We start from the raw sequence: 16,449 nt of genomic DNA, 5'->3' as shown, positions 1-16,449 counted from the left end.
GAACAGATACTATATTCATACATTAATTACTGTTCAGTACACTTCATACAAGCAGTAACAATTATTTTATAACGAATATTGTAAAAAGTAAGCATTGTCGAATCGCAGAGTTGGGGAAAACATGACGGACGAGTCAGCCTATTGTACAGGAGCTCAAGAAGACGCGGTGATGTTATGGAGGGGCTCTGCCGGTAGCAGTTATACGAGCGGCTGACGAGTCTTGGGGCTCAACTCGTCTGAAGTGGCGCACAGGCCTTAGGCGTCGCAGTGACAGCAGTTAGAGGTGCGAGGACGGAGAATGTCAGGGCGGGCAGCCAACGTGTAAGAAGCTTAACGCAGAACCTGTGGCGCCAAGGAGGTGGGACTGGGACCTTGCCGTGTCCGCTAAGTGTAGAACAACTGGCCCAACCGGGCGTACTTGCGTCTTTCCCCGACGAAAAGACGGCACAGCGGTCCCAGAAGATACGCAGACCGGGGCTTCCTTCCGTATTACAGGTGGAGCGCTAACTCTGTGCTATAGTGACCGACAATGGAATATTACTAAGTTGAGTTGACTCAGGATGTGTTTGGTGCACAAACGGTGTGCACTGGGTGTAATGAATTGTCAACCATATTCCACTCGGAAAGACCGTGAGCATAGTTTGGAGTGTCGATGTTATGGTGTTTGCTTGCACGCTGGGTGTGCGTCAGTTTTCTGGAGACGACAGCTATGGTAATCTCGTCTGTTATTACTACATGCTACTGTTCCAGTAACTGTAATTGTTAATATGCGTAGACACCATAGTATTTTAGTTGGTTGGTTACTACAATAGTAGTGAACAGCTGGTCAAATGAGAGGTGAAGTGTAAACGTATGAAAGCCCATTAAAATCTGAAGGCAGTTTTTATGATTTATTGTCCGTATTAAGTGTTTGGATGCAATTTTCATTTTGTCGTTATTACACTTTTTGACCAAGAGGCCAATTTCAATAACTGTTTTTTCTTTTCGTTGCCTCTAATTTTATAGTTTCTGGGGCGGTGTTAATTTCAACTGTTTTATCATTGTGTTGAAGAAATTTTTAATTTTTTGCGTTGTTCTAGTACCCATCCTACAGGAAGAATAATTAGGCCAGATATTTTAATTGTTCAACAGATTTTTTTAACTGTCGAGGAAGATATTTTTGGTCTAACAAGTACTGTTTCTCAAAGCAGACCTCCACCAACCCAAACACCCCCCCCCCCCCCCCTCCTCCACCCAAATCTTACTCCAAAAAGTTACTCTTTTGTAACGAGAGCAGCAACTCTCAATTCGCTAAACTTAAGTGTTTCAGTGAATCATATAATTACAATTCCAAGTGCAGGTCACACACACACACACACACACACACACACACACACACACACACACACACACACTAACTAACGCGCCTGCGCAACTGCTATAAATGATTATATTCTGTTTGAGACTATCAGCCATACATAACTATCGTTTACAGGCTCATTTATAGAAAGTGGAAGGTGTTCGATCTATCAGCTGTCGTTCTTGGGAAGCTGAATGAGTGTTGGCGGGCCTCGCACGAGGCCTGAAGCATCATTTTAACCAGTGGAAGGCTGACGTTCACTGTCTCGCAGGAGTTTGTGATCCAGCGTCGGTAGCAACGTGCGCGTGAGAGCGGTATGTTTGAGCATCTATCAACTATGGCTGTGATGCCATTACCATAGCGTCATCAACGTTAATATGTCCAGTGCGTGTAGCACAGGAACATAGTTGTACAATGAAGACCTGAACTCTTAATTATTTCAACGTCTTAAATGGGCGTTAAGTTTTCATTTAGGCTGTTAGTCGTAGTCTTTGAATTTGTGATGGACTACTGTCACAGCTACAGGCATTCAATATTTTATGCAGTTTCCATTTGATACCATCACTGAATTTCATCAATGGATATTAGTTCTGCATCATTAACTGAATGTCTCGAGATGAGGGCACCCTTCTAAATGAATATATTTCTGGAAGGTCTGCTTCTTTGTGCAAGCATTAATAAATTTAAAAAGGAAACGCACAGCTTTTCTTGTGTGACAGTTTGCTGTTTCTGCGATGCGAGGATCACATATTATTTGCGACTATCCCGCGAAGGATCTACACATAAATTTTAGGGTGAACTCGGCCAAACTCCATGCGAGCTGCATGTGTTGCGCACGTGTGGGCCGAGGCTTGGTCCGCCTCGTCATTCTTCGGTCATTCTCGGCAGTATTCGGTACATTGACTCATTTCATTTTGCATTGCGGTGCGGAATTTTTTTATCGCCATAACATTCTTCAGCTTGACAGACTCGCGGTTTCAGCGCTGTTTACCCTCCGCTATTTGTTCATGGTACAAAAGAAACTCGCATGTACAGTGGTGAAGAATTCATTATGACGCTCAAACAACAAGAATAGTTTTTTAAAATGTTTTGAAGACACTGCCAATCTTATATCTATTTCCAGCTGTTTTGGAGACGGTCGCTGTTTCAGTTGGAAGCGCCCCAGTGGATGTACATAGCGAACTAAATGATCTGCAATGTAATTCCCGTTTAAAAGACAAATTCTTTTAAATTAAAACTGTCCATATGGTATCCGTTGTTTTCCCCTGGAAGAGATACCACGTCTTCATAGTGAGTAATAAAGTATTTCGATTAATAGATTTGTGCGAAACAGTTTCTTCGAGTGTGATACTAGGAGTGTCACGATTAGGTTCAACCTGAATGCAAAAATATGGGAAATTGTCTGCGTTTGTATTTATGCCAAAAATCTGTCAGGGATAAAAACTGTACCACGACTTCTGTGCACCAAAAATAATCAAATAATACTGAAGCTTTGTTTTGATTGTGACGTATTTTGTTGTTAAACATGAAACGAAGTCGTACGCAGTGCCCCCATTCTCACGTTCGGACACCGTGTCGTGGAGATCGGGCAAGATTGTAGCCCGATGAGAGAGCTACGCACGCGTGCAACAGCCGAATTTGTATTTATTTTTCTGCGTCGTGCCCATTCAGCCATCTGAATAGTGATGTCAATGATTATTATGCGAAAGGAAGGACAACACAATACTCAGTCCCCAAGCGGAGAAAATCTCCTATCAGGCCCCTTAGTTTAGAGATCCACCACACTGACCGCCCAGCTACCGAGGTAGAGTTGTTGGCCGTCGCTGTTGTAGGGTCTTCTGTGTAATGCACAAAGCAAAGAATAAATATTGTTAAGAAAAAAACACAACCTATAATTTGTATAGTTAAAATATCTCCCACGAACTTTGTGAATTTTGGTGGGCTACAAGAGTTCACTCACAGGTAATGGAATGCAAGAAGCAGACACAGACCTATTTGGTCTTTTTCGACTTAAGTTCCAGTCGTCCATAAGATAGGTAATACAGTATAATTTTAACATTCGCCAGTAAACCAAACCGTCGCCAGGTATCTGCACATCACAGAGACGGCACAGGTTGATGGGTCTTTACTTCCCAGTGGTGTATAATGAGAAATACGAACAAGTCTGATGCACTGTGGTATCAAACCCTTTTGTTACACTCATGGAGAACTTACCACACTATGCTACCATACGTGAGATTGCTGCCACAGAGACTAGTAACTCCTCAGATACCTATTAGCGAATCAGCTCGGTTATCTGGAGACGCTAAACACCTAGCGAGATTTGTGTGTGTGTGTGTGTGTGTGTGTGTGTGTGTACAACAGTATGTACTAGCTTCAGTGCCATCACAGTGGAGTGACACTGGCATATCGAGATTTTAGATGCCAAGGTGAACGTCATCAATCTCTGGGTCGAATGAGAATCGCAATTCAAACTGCAGAGGAAGAGAACTGTACGAACTATTTGTAAAATTATCTTTCACAGAAAGGCGAAATATTTCTTTAACTAGTAATCGTAACGTCCTGGGTGACGGTTCTATCCAAGGCACTACTTAAATTCTGAATAAAAATCATCAGCACTGGTAGTCGACGATTTCCGACATTAAGAGGTCACATTTGTTCTGCCAAAGGTCTTGTCAAAAACGGGGCAGGAGCAGGCAGAGTTTCGAGGCACCCTCTTGCCTTTGAGGTGGGAAACTTCCCTTAAAAGGAAGAAGAATCAGCAATGATCAATGACATGAGGATGCTGAAGGCTATAGACCGAAGACTGTAGCAAATCGCCGTGTTTTAACGATATTAGCCATAAGATTACATCTCCGAGTGTGAACTTCATTGTGGTGAGTTAACTATCTATGAAATTTTCACCCATTTTTCTTAAAGAAACGAGAACTGATGTTCAGTCTTCCTTTTTCTTCTTCTTCTTCTTTTCTTCTTCTTCTTCTTCTTCTTCCAGCCTCACTGCCAGCAGCAGCTTCTATCATTTTTGTATCATGAATTATGTTGTAATACATGAACATTTTTTAAGTTACGACTTTATTTTGGCGGTTGAGTGCAATACTCTGTCATTTCTGAAAAACGAAATATTTTTATATTTTTGGCCTTTTAAGTCAGTTGGAAGTAGTCAGTTTGAAGACGCAACGATTGTGCGTCATAAGCGCGCATTCGTTTTCATGTTTCAACATTTGTAAGTCGCACCTGCAGTCTATGTTCTTAACAAAGTCCGACAGTAATTATTATTATCATTATTATTATTATTATTATTATTATTATTATTATTATTATTATTATAGCTATATCTTAGCATCGACAATAAATAACAATAACACTGTATTGTGTCACCAAATCTGTTATTTTCCAACGACAACTTTGGGGCTGTAGCAAAACTCGTGAGAGAAAAGAAATAATCTCTCTCAATCATTTTATGCCACAAGAACAATGGAAAGTTCAATGACTTCTCCCTAATTTATGCAACTACATGATTTCTTTTCTTGCTGGCAATCTGAAGTGCGCTTTCTTCGGTAACATTTTACTTTCTCATTTACGTTCAAAAATCACAAAAATCCACACCGGAGGGAATGCATATGTTACTAAATCACTGGGTAAAAGGCACATGATGTGTATCCGCGGGACATGGGCCTTTCTTGATAAACTTTCATGTTCCCCACTGGCGAAATACTCCAGAATAGTCTCCCATTCGTATCTCCGGGAGAGGACCGCCAATGGGTGAACAGACTGAATAACCAACAAAATGGCAGTATTCTCAGATTTGGAGTACGTAGTGTGAGACGTGTGAAAGTTCTGCAGAAACTAGAAAATCTAAAAAGTGAAATGCCAAGACTTAATATTGTGAGACGGCTGAAGTGAAATGGAAAGAAGATACTGGTTTCTTATTCCTAAATAGGGTATCACCAGTACAAGAAAATGATGTAGCGGAAGAAAGATTCCTTATGAACAGGAAAGTAGGGCGAGAAATGAGTTACTGTGAACAACCAGCGATAGGCCTTGGAACGCGATACTAGAGGAAGGGAAAGAAAGTTACGGGAGAATATGGACTAGGTAGTAGGGATGAGAGACGTGAAAAACTACTTGAGTGCTGCAAGAAATCACATCTAATAATAGCAAATACACTGCTCAAAAATCTCAAAAAGAGGAGGTATATGAGTACTTGGAAAAGCACTGGAGACATAACAAATTACTGCTGGATTACATCATGGTCATGCAGAGAATCCCAAGAGCAGATACATCCTCAGACCACAATTTAGTAATGATGATGAATAGGCTGGATAATCCGGCGGAAGAATGAATGTGGAAAGAAGTTGGACTATGAAGTACTGTGGAATGAAGAGTTTCATTTGAAGTTCTCTAAGGCTGATGATAGACCGACAGTGATAACTACAATATGCAGTTCAGTTGAAGGGGAATGGACATCTACAGGGCGATTCCGTGACGATTTTGCAAACATCCGGCGATGAAGAAGAAAGGTAAATGTATGAATTTGAGTTAAGGGACCCTAATCCGGAATCAACGGCTCTAAATTTACTAGCCAAAATCGTTCTGATGCATTTTTTGAATACAAGTATTGGTACTGCCGCTTCTAAGATTGTGGGGTAGGAAACTCAGAGTGGGTGGTCCGCAGCTCGTGGTCTAATGGCTAGCGTTGCTGTCTGTGGATCAAGGGATCCCGGATCCGATTCCCGTCCGGGTTGGGGATTTTCTCTGCCCGGGGACTGGGTGTTTGTATGATCATCATCATCATCATCATCATTCGTGACACTGGCAGTGTCTACACTGGACTGTGTAGAAATTAGGGCTTTGTACGGGCCCTGATGATCGCGCAGTTGAGCACCCCACAAACCAATCATCATCATCATAATCATGTCGCTCAGAGGTGGTAGTACGGACCAAAACACGAAAAAAATTTTCAGTACCGGTACATGTGTTCCACCTGTCAGAGATACAGGAGCGATTTTCGCTTTTAACTCGGACGTTTCCGTACCAGGAGCCTTACCTCAAACAGATACATTTACCCTTCTCTATCATGCCTGAAAGTTTGTAACAGCATAACGGTATCGTCCTTTATAAAATGTGCCATCACAGAAGCTGGACTGACAAGTATAGATACAAGGAAGGTAGATGCGAAGATACCAAGAGAAGCAGAAAAAAATACTTCACTTTATCGACAAAGAGAAAAGTACGAAGCTGTTCAGGGAGAACAGAAATACAGCAATATAAACTCTGTTAAGGATGAAATAAGTAGTGCAGGGAAATCAAGGCTAACGGTCTGAAGGAAAGATTATGAAGAAACCGATAAGAAATGGACGTTAGAACGAGAAATTAAACATATGAGAAAGTCGAAATTACCTTCGGTAAAATTAAGAGCAAGGGTGTCAACATTACATTACACTGAAACTTGTAACCGTCAAATGCCACACTTTTCCATAACGCTACCTATATTCACGTGACTCATGACTCACTAACTCTTTACCAAGAACCTGAAACAAAGTCTGCTCTGCAACTACTATGATCCGATGATCGCTGTAAAGAAACGGTAAGTTAGACGGTAGTAAATATATCGCATTAACACTTTCTTTCCATTTATTTTAAAACTAGCTGAGAAAGCCCTGCTTCGCTTGCTCTTTATGGCCATCTACTTTCACAAAATATTCCAGAATCGATGTGCTTCTGCTTTACGTTGTAGTCCTCCTCTCCATCGTGAATATTTATACCATGGGTTTTTTACTCACTATCCACAACTACAACGGCAATTTCACTAACTTGAGGCGCAGTGTTCTCTAACTGGTCTTTTGTTAGCCCGAATCACAACTTTACAATCATCGGATGTCTGTTGATCCTGTTATGAATACTTGAACCAATTGATTATTAGATACGTTTATGGGTAGCATAACACAATTTTGTTTTTCATCCCAAAAATGTTTCATTGCTTTTGCAGCATCATCAGTGGGCTTTTATATTTTGGTTGTTAAAGAATGTTCTTTACTGTTTCTATACATGTAAATATTAGTTTTTAAAATCGCAATTACAGATTTTTTGAAGAAAATACACAAAATTACGAATTCATACCTTTCTACCACATAGTGTGGTTTTCCTGATGTATTATGTTTCTACATTGACAGTTTTCTTTCGCAGTTTTGTCATCTGTAACCATACACAACTTAATGTAGACAAGTTATTTAAGCAAAAATTACGATTTAGAAGCTGTTATGGCTATGCCTGGAATTAATTAATTCTATATGGAAGGTTGTGTGAAAAGAAACATAATACATCAGGAAAACCACACCATGTGGTAGAAGGGAATGAACTCAAAATAGCGTGTTTTCTTCAAAAATCTGTAATTACGATTTAAAACAATAATATTTACATATATACAAACAATAAAGAACATTCTTTATCTTTAACAGCCAAAAAATAAAAGACCACTGACGATGCTGCAACTGCAGTGAAAAATGTTTATGATAAAAACCAAAAATGTGTTTTGCTAGAGGCGGATCCCATCCAAAATCATGTGTATTGTTACAGGAAACAAGGAAAAAGAGCTTCAACACCAAGATGAATATACTCATGTAAAATCTTCTGCAATTCTTCAGTGACTTTCCGTCTCCATTCACTTACATTGGCGCAACATTGGTCGACTTTCATTTGTTCGTCACCAATGAAATACAATTGTAAAAATTCTCAAGATTCGTTTGCAACGCTAATAATGAACTCACTCTCCGACAGATTTGTTCTCTTATCGAAAACACACAAGTAAACTGATATTCATCACTGTTCATGAAAGTAGCACCAAATGTCTTCTGAAAGAAAAGTTTTTGATTTCAGAGGTTTTCCAGTCACGTAACGAAATAATTTTTTCCACTCGTGCAACAAATCCCTGCGTTTCTCTACTGAATTTCTTGGCATCGCAGACATTAGGCACTTGATCCATTTTGCCAATGATAACGTGTATGTGTTTGTTGTAGTCTTTTTAAAGGGATTGTAACGGAATGCTTCACCTGTTAAACTTTAATCTGCACTTCTCGGACACTGTTCTGTTCACGCGCTTGCGGTAGTTGTGTTTATGAACTTATAGCTCTACTTAGTTGGTTTCGTAATCTTACTTCTTCTGTAGCTTCTCTATGTCTGTTTGCTCAGTGTCGCCGGCCGGAGTGGCCGTGCGGTTTTGGGCGCTACAGTCTGGAGCCGAGCGACCGCTACGGTCGCAGGTTCGAATCCTACCTCGGGATGGATGTGTGTGATGTCCTTAAGTTAGTTAGGTTTAATTAGTTCTAAGTTCTAGGCGACTGATGATCTCAGCAGTTAAGTCGCATAGCGCTCACAGCCATTTTGCTAGGTGTCTCACGCGATCCTCTCCTCTAATTTCATCTCGTTGTTCACCTTTTAAATTTTTTCCCAATCAATTCATTATTTGCCGTCGTGAAGCTAAACGTGCTTCTTGCTGCTAATCTGTTTGATTTCTTCGCTGTTCTTTCTCTTTTCTTCTTTTTAATTCATCACTGGCATGATCTTCTCCTCCTCCTCCTCGTTTCAGGATGATGTTGAATTACTACATAACACACTATAATTCCACTGAATACGTTCTTAATTATCTTAAACAATTCACTTTTCCACTTTTTCTCGATCCGTTCTAACCGACTTCCGAAAGTATACTGACACATGCGACTCGTCATCGTCTATACGTACACTTCTGAGTGGGGACGCGTTCCTGGTATAACAGGATAGTGGAATATTCTCGGATCTTTTCGAACCTTCTAGAACAAACTCGATTTCCGGCTGCTTCACAGACTTCCCAAAAGAGATTCACTGGTGCGACGCCCTCTTTTCGACAACTATATCTCCTTTTCATGGATGGGGGACGCGAAGTTCCCGTACCATCCAACCTCCATCGGGTTGCGGCTGTGGCTTCTAAAGTTTTAAAGGCACAAGTTGGCAAATCACACTTTCACTCATTATATGTATTGACTAAAGACGTGTTAAAGTCTTAAAATGTGTGACTTAGCCAGTTAGCCACATCATACTACATTGTCATCTCACTGCAAATGAATACATAGCTAATACAAATAGATACAGGAGATAGATAATTAATAAATATGGCTATTGCATCCTTCTAATTCCGAAAACTGTGTCCTTGCTAGCGTCTTCGAAGGGACGCTATATTAATTTGCCGAGGTGGGACTATTTCTCCCTTTATTTCTTCACATACTACATTAATTTTCCACTCCCAGCTTCAGTTGTTGTTCTTTTCCCCTGTCATATTAATTTTGGCATCCCAAAGTGAAGTTATTTCACGAGATTAGCTTAGCACTTGTTTCGTCTAACAACTATTATAACACGAACCTATTTTCGTAGCTCTAAAGAAGAGAATCCAAATTGTTTTGGACAAGGAACGATGCCAGTGCTCTATCATTCTTAGACGCGAAATCATGTGTTATGGTTGTCTCAAATATCTGTTATCTGAAGTAACGTGACACTTTCTGTACTGTAAGTAAATGTTGGAAAGAAATGTGAAATACTGATTAAAATATATGTAGTTCTACGGCGCGTAAGATGATTTTTGTGCATTCCTGGGAGAATTTTTTCGAACTTCTGTAACATCTTCCACTTACTTCGATTGTGTTCACAGATATTAATCATACAGGATTCCCTACAATTCTACCGATTTAAAAAAAAGCCTCTAGCTTAAATGTTTTGATCAGGAAATGGAGTAAACAATGTAGAGCACTCACTGCGATGAAGACATTAACCGGCACGGCGTAATTACGAAGCAGTCAATAAATTCGGATATTAAAAGATCTTGAGTAGGAAGAAGCAATCATTAATCAAGCCTGCCTTTCACTTAGGGGAGATATTAAATTTCGGCGATACACCTTAACAACGCCTGAGACAAACTCCAATTACGAACCCGGCGCCTATACCAAGCAGTCATTTATAAATCCCTTCGCTATGGATCCCACCCCACCTTACCTAACTCGTAAATAACTTTTAATGGCAACAATAAAGTTCGCCTCTCCGTATATCTTTGATTTACGATCGCTCTACGAGGTAATGTGGAATTTTTACACGTTTTCGTGAGAAAATCGTTTCACTGCACCGTTTACGGCGGGCTGTTAGAGCGGAACAGAGCCGCGTCTTTCAACTCGTTTTTGTATCTTGGTCGTCAATGCGAAAGTATAGTTAACTACTTGAAATGTAATAATTCCAGTCCTTGCAGCTATTAAACAGATACGAGATTTTATTTACACACGTTGAGTTCAGATAAAAAAGTATTTGAGCTTTTGAACCGCTAAATGATGGAGACAGCTTAATGGATTGCATACCTTGCTGTAAGACTTCCATTTTTTCCAAGACATTCTTGGCTGCACTATTTAGTTTTTCATATATGCGTCTCAAAAAAAGTAGGTCGTAATACCGAACCTAAAACAGTTTATGGCGGTGTAGTGCCTCGCAAGTGTGTAATTTCGTTACGGGTGCTTCCCAGCTCCAATCGCGTTGGATATGTGTCGATTGTTGAATGGTGTCTGCTATCATATGCTTATACAACGTTTTAACTTCTTCAGAGACGAAATAAGATACCAGAGATGTGTAAAAGGAGAGCATTATTAACTGATACACACGAAGTTGGCTCGGACAAACCTTGAAAACCTTCTGTGGCGGGGGGCTTAAAGCTCAAAACTAGACAGGGCCTACACGTACACTTCAAGAGAACGCAGAAATCAAGGAGCAACATGAGGTATCGGCGAAGGCGCTAGCCATGAAACTAATCGCCACACACTTGCTCGGTCAGAGTTAAACATAGCGGCTGTACACTGCTTTGACGCAAGCCGTGCTGACCCTGGCACGGTATGTACAATATTTTGCTTAGTTGGTTCCGTGTGCTCAAAAAATTATAATTTTTTAATGTAATGGAACTACTATGAATTAACCGGCGCCTTAAACCACCCTAAAAACATTGTGTTAGCTAAGGCTCGTTTAATCTTGTGGGACTTAACTGCAAAGGTCATCAGTCCCTAAGTTTACACACTACTTAACCTAAATTATCCTAAGGACAAACACACGCACCCATGCACGAGGGAGGAGTCGAACCACCGCTGGGATTAGCCGCAGAGTCCATGACTGCAGCGCCCTAGACGCTCGGCTAATCCCGCCCGGCTTGTATATATCTCTTTTATTTCATGCTAGTTATTTTGAGTTGTACTTTGATGTTCAAGACCTTTGTTGTCATGCGTATTTTAACGTTTTTTGGAGGCCTTGTTTGCACAATTAGTTCCAAGCATATACAGACAATAATTTAACAATGACCAGTGTTAGGCACGTAAATATAGGAAGAAGAACTTACAGTTTTCAAGTGCTATACACTGATCACTGCTACATGCTTTTCTACATCTACATCCATACTCCGCAAGCCACCAGACGGTGTGTGGCGGAGGGTACCCTGAGTACCTCTATCGGTTCTCCCTTCTATTCCAGTCTCGTATTGTACGTGGAAAGGATTGTCGGTATGATTCTGTGTGGGCTCTAATCTTTCTGATTTTATCCTCATGGTCTCTTCGCGAGATATAAGTACGAGGGAGCAATATACTACTTGACTCTTCGGTGAAGGTATGTTCTCGAAACTTTAACAAAAGCCCGTACAGAGCTACAGAGCGTCTCTCCTGCAGTCTTCCACTGGAGTTTTCTATCATCTCCGTAACGCTTTCGCGATTGCTAAATGATCCTGTAACGAAGCGCGCTGCTCTCCGTTGGATCTTCTCCATCTCTTCTATCAACCCTATCTGGTACGGATCCCACACTGCTGAGCAGTATTCAAGCAGTGGGCGAACAAGCGTACTGTAACCTACTTCCTTTGTTTTCGGATTGCATTTCCTTAGGATTCTTCCAATGAATCGCAGTCTGGCATCTGCTTTACCGACGATCAACTTTATATGATCATTCCATTTTAAATCACTCCTAATGCGTACTCCCAGATAATTTATGGAATTAACTGCTTCCAGTTGCTGATCTGCTATTTTGTAACTAAATGATAAGGGATCTATCTTTCTATGTATTTGCAGCACATTACACTTGTCTACATTGAGATTCAGTTGCCATTCCCTGCACCATGTGTCAATTCGCTGCAGATCCTCCTGCATTTCAGTACAATTTTCCATTGTTACAACCTCTCTATACACCACAGCATCATCTGCAAAAAGCCTCAGTGAACACTGTACAAGCTTGTAACTAATAATTCTTGCTATTAGCTTTACGTCTTTAGAGCCGTCGATATTATATACTTGGTTAAGGATAACTCCCTCTTGGGTTTCAGAACACGACTGAGTGAATGATGATGTCAATTGATAGGCTTCAATACATAATACGCCCCATAGCACAGCTGAAGAGTGCGCTACTAGAAACAGGCGTATGAGTACATGGCGTATAATGAAGCGTCTGCAGGAATCATTTGTGCGGACAAAGAAATCCAGACACTGCCACGACAATTGCATGGTACATTCTACGCACACGTCTAATAGTAACATCTTACCGTCAGTTGTTGAGCGCGTTGGCTACTTTGGATAACGATCTTCGTTCTGACTTTCGTAATAACAGCGGGTACTGGAGGAAGACTGTTTTTAACGGAAATTCATTTTCAGTGACGAAGTAAGGCTCTGTGTCTGGAAACATGAATCGTCATAACTTTCGTGTTTGGGGAATAGAACATCCACACGAGACAGTGTAACACGTCCGTAATTCACGTAAAATTAACGTATTTTGTGCCTTTCCCCCCAGAAGTTTATGGACAATTTTTCTTTGCTGAGAGAACTTTAACTGATTTAGTGTACATGAACTGGCTGCAGCAACGATTTGTACAACTATTACAACAAGCCAGTGGAGACTTCATTTTTCAATAACACAGTGTTCGACCACACTTATTTTCAGATGTTCGTTTCATCCCAATCGCGAAGTACCTCAGCGTTGGATTGGGGGTGCTTCCCATTATTGGCCGCCTCTTCTTCAGTGGCATCACAGTCACTTGACTTAACCCCATAACAAGACATCACGTGGAGTGAAGTCAAAGACTGTGCGTTCCTTTCTACATTGCCACTTAATTCGGAGGAGTTGCAAGGAAGGATAATTAATGCGGTCGCTGTTGTCGACGGTGTCGTGTCGGCATGTGTATGACAAGAATTTGACTGTAGCATTGACGATTTCTTTGACACAAATACGACTCATATTTATCACCTGTGACCGAAGTTAAGACTTGGAGAGGGCTCTATCCACTGATATATACCTATTTTCTGCATGTCCTATAATTTTCACGTAGTCGTTTTCTGAAACACTGGCAGTAATTACTAACCTTGTATTTCGCTCTTCTTCGGATCCTCCCAAAATTGGAAGAAAGATGAGATACCATGATACACGGAACAGTCGCAACTTTATTCGAGGAAACGTGTATAATCCTATTTAGGATACTTTAAGCACGATGACGCTTCTTTCGCATGTAGGTTTAAAGTGTAAAAATGTAAATTATCTTCAGGCAAAATTATGTAAGTGGCTCCTATTGAACAATTTTACTTACACCCTTCTAACCAAAGAAAAGCTATTTATGTTGATGTAATGACACGTTCAACAATTTTTCTGCACACATTTAAGAATCAAAACGATTCTGTAAATGTTACCCGAGGTCTCGTATCTCAGGCATTCATTGTTTCAGGTTACACAGGATTCTTTATTATCTGTACTTTTTATCTACCTTCATCTAGATGTCATACACATGTAATCTAATTAATATTTCGGTAAAATTTTTGTCATGTCCACGCAATGTTGTTTAGTTGCAGGGAGGACCTCCATTGATTCAGGAGAAAAACATGCCACAATTTCCAGCGCCATTCTTTCAGCCTAATTTAGCTATTAGGTTTCTCTCCCAACTTTAGTTGACGCGAATGTCTGAACAACCCTTAATCGCCATTGCTATCGATTCTTTTAATTTCCACACTCTCGCAGAGTTACCACTTTGTCCTTAAAGACACTAGTAACAAAGAGAAAAAAGAAAGATGATTTGACAACGTAGTCGGCAAATATCGTAATAGTTCTGATAATGCTACAGTAACGAAATTTATTTTGGATCTGTGAAGGAAAGAACATGATGTGATTAAAAGAAATGCAGAAAGTTAGTAGCTCGATCACAATGTTAATACCACCCCATTACCCATATAGTAATTTCTGACGAGCTCTACGTATATAATGGAAGCACCTTCGTGAAGCAAGCATCGTGTCATGTTTCAAAGAATTAACTAAAATGCAGATTTTTGTGGTTTCAACCAAGTTGCACAATTACAGCAATCACACTTCCGCTCAGAGAGAGAGAGAGAGAGAGAGAGAGAGAGAGAGAGAGAGAGAGAGAGAGAGAGAGAGAGGGGGGGGGGGGGGGGATTATTCTGTCTGTTCAAGGCCGAGGATGTTTGATTTAACTTTCTCTAAGGCTTCAGGCGGTCAGTTCCTGCAGCAGCGCAGATGCGCCACTCGTCGATAACACAACCAATATCCGGACTCAAGTATTCTACTTTGTGGAACGGTTCCCATCACCGGCAAGTTGGCTCTCTCTCTCTCGTTCGCTCGCTTCCGAATGGATGAACAACGGCCTGTCTCCTACAGACACAGGATTTCTGACTCGGAAACAAGCTTCAAATTGGTTTTGCACATCAGATGACAGTAAGCGTTGAACAAGTTTTGTTCCGTGTCGTCATCCGGATATAAGGCAGAAGGTGCCGGTACACAGTAAAATGAGATTTCAATTTCATGCTGTGTTACTCCAGTGCTGAACATGCATGTCTAGTCATGTCAGGAATGATACCTGTCGAAATATCATCGGCTGTTTAAGACCTACACCCGTAGACACACGCCACGGTCTTGCTCGCATAGTCCCTCCTGAACTTTTACAGGAGGTAGCTGGCAGATGCGAGAAATGCACACTATTTATAGATTGCTGTCAGCCAACACATCCTCGGCTAAAATCAAGAAAGAGCTTCTTGGTAACCACTGAAGCTCTTACAGGAGCACTATATCAAGTAAGGATCTCTAAGTGGCGTTGCAAACGTCAACATCTGGAGAAATGGGTTGTTCCGAAAGAAGAGCTCCGTCCTGGTCATACAGAACCGTGGACAACATAGAAGGCTCTGTACAGATTACGCTCTTAGTACCATGAGATGCAAGATCAACCTGCAGAAGTGGGATATTCCCGGGTGTCGGTTTACTGGTAGCGTGATGCTGTGCAGACTAATAACTGTGTACTACTGTGTCCATCTTCAGCCACATGCACCACCCAAGGCATGATGAGGACGATACCGAATCCACTCGACTTGTCCAATGTCGGGGCCAATGTCTGATCGACCAATGTGTAAACTGATGTGACCGATCTATTCCCTTTTGTTGATTGTATACTTTGTACTTCTGACACGATAGTAAACAAATAGATAATTTTCTGCTAACGCATTCGGAAATTTGTCCAAAGCATTTCTCGTCGAAGTGCTTACATATTAATTTACAAGTCTTCTGCATGAGTGTCTAAGGAGGTTTGTCCGTATACAGACAGTATCCCAAGACGTACAATACCATTTATAGCTGACTGCGAGATTGGAGATGTCGGTAGTACTCTTAAATGGACAACAGTATAGTTCCAGTGGTGGAATACCTTCATGATACTTGATAAATTTTCTTTTGAGGTATGTTACTACTTTTTCAGAGTTAAGTGGCTACATTCAAAGAATCCTACAATCAGAATCTATCTTCACTGCCGAACTCGATAGTGTAACAACAACTCATCTTCAGGGCTTTGCGAACCAGTTGGATCAGTGATGGTTTATGGTAATCAATCTTGCAAATAACTTAGGCAACAAATATTGTGTTTACTGAATACTACTCTGTAAGTATCGAAGGTGGAGGGCATGCTCTTTTTGTTTACCGCATTTAATGACTCCAAATACGTAGGAAGAAAGGTACCCAATTCTAAGACAGTACATTACACGCACTGAAGATATGCCATGTTTCAGAAACGACAAAATATTTTCAAAATATGTGGGAAT

The 16,449-nt window shown here is 40.8% G+C and overlaps 1 protein-coding gene across 1 annotated transcript in view; it reads right to left on the bottom strand.

The window, feature by feature from the left end:
• The window catches only part of LOC126363182 (uncharacterized), a 1,127,484-nt gene that overhangs the window by 583,413 nt on the left and 527,622 nt on the right, over positions 1-16,449 (bottom strand). The window lies entirely within an intron of this gene.

This window comes from Schistocerca gregaria, chromosome 1, assembly GCF_023897955.1.
Source record: "Schistocerca gregaria isolate iqSchGreg1 chromosome 1, iqSchGreg1.2, whole genome shotgun sequence".
In the NCBI taxonomy this organism is placed as follows: Eukaryota; Metazoa; Arthropoda; class Insecta; order Orthoptera; family Acrididae; genus Schistocerca; species Schistocerca gregaria.
Note: the sequence above shows the minus strand (reverse complement) of the source record. Positions and strands in the feature narration are given on the sequence as shown.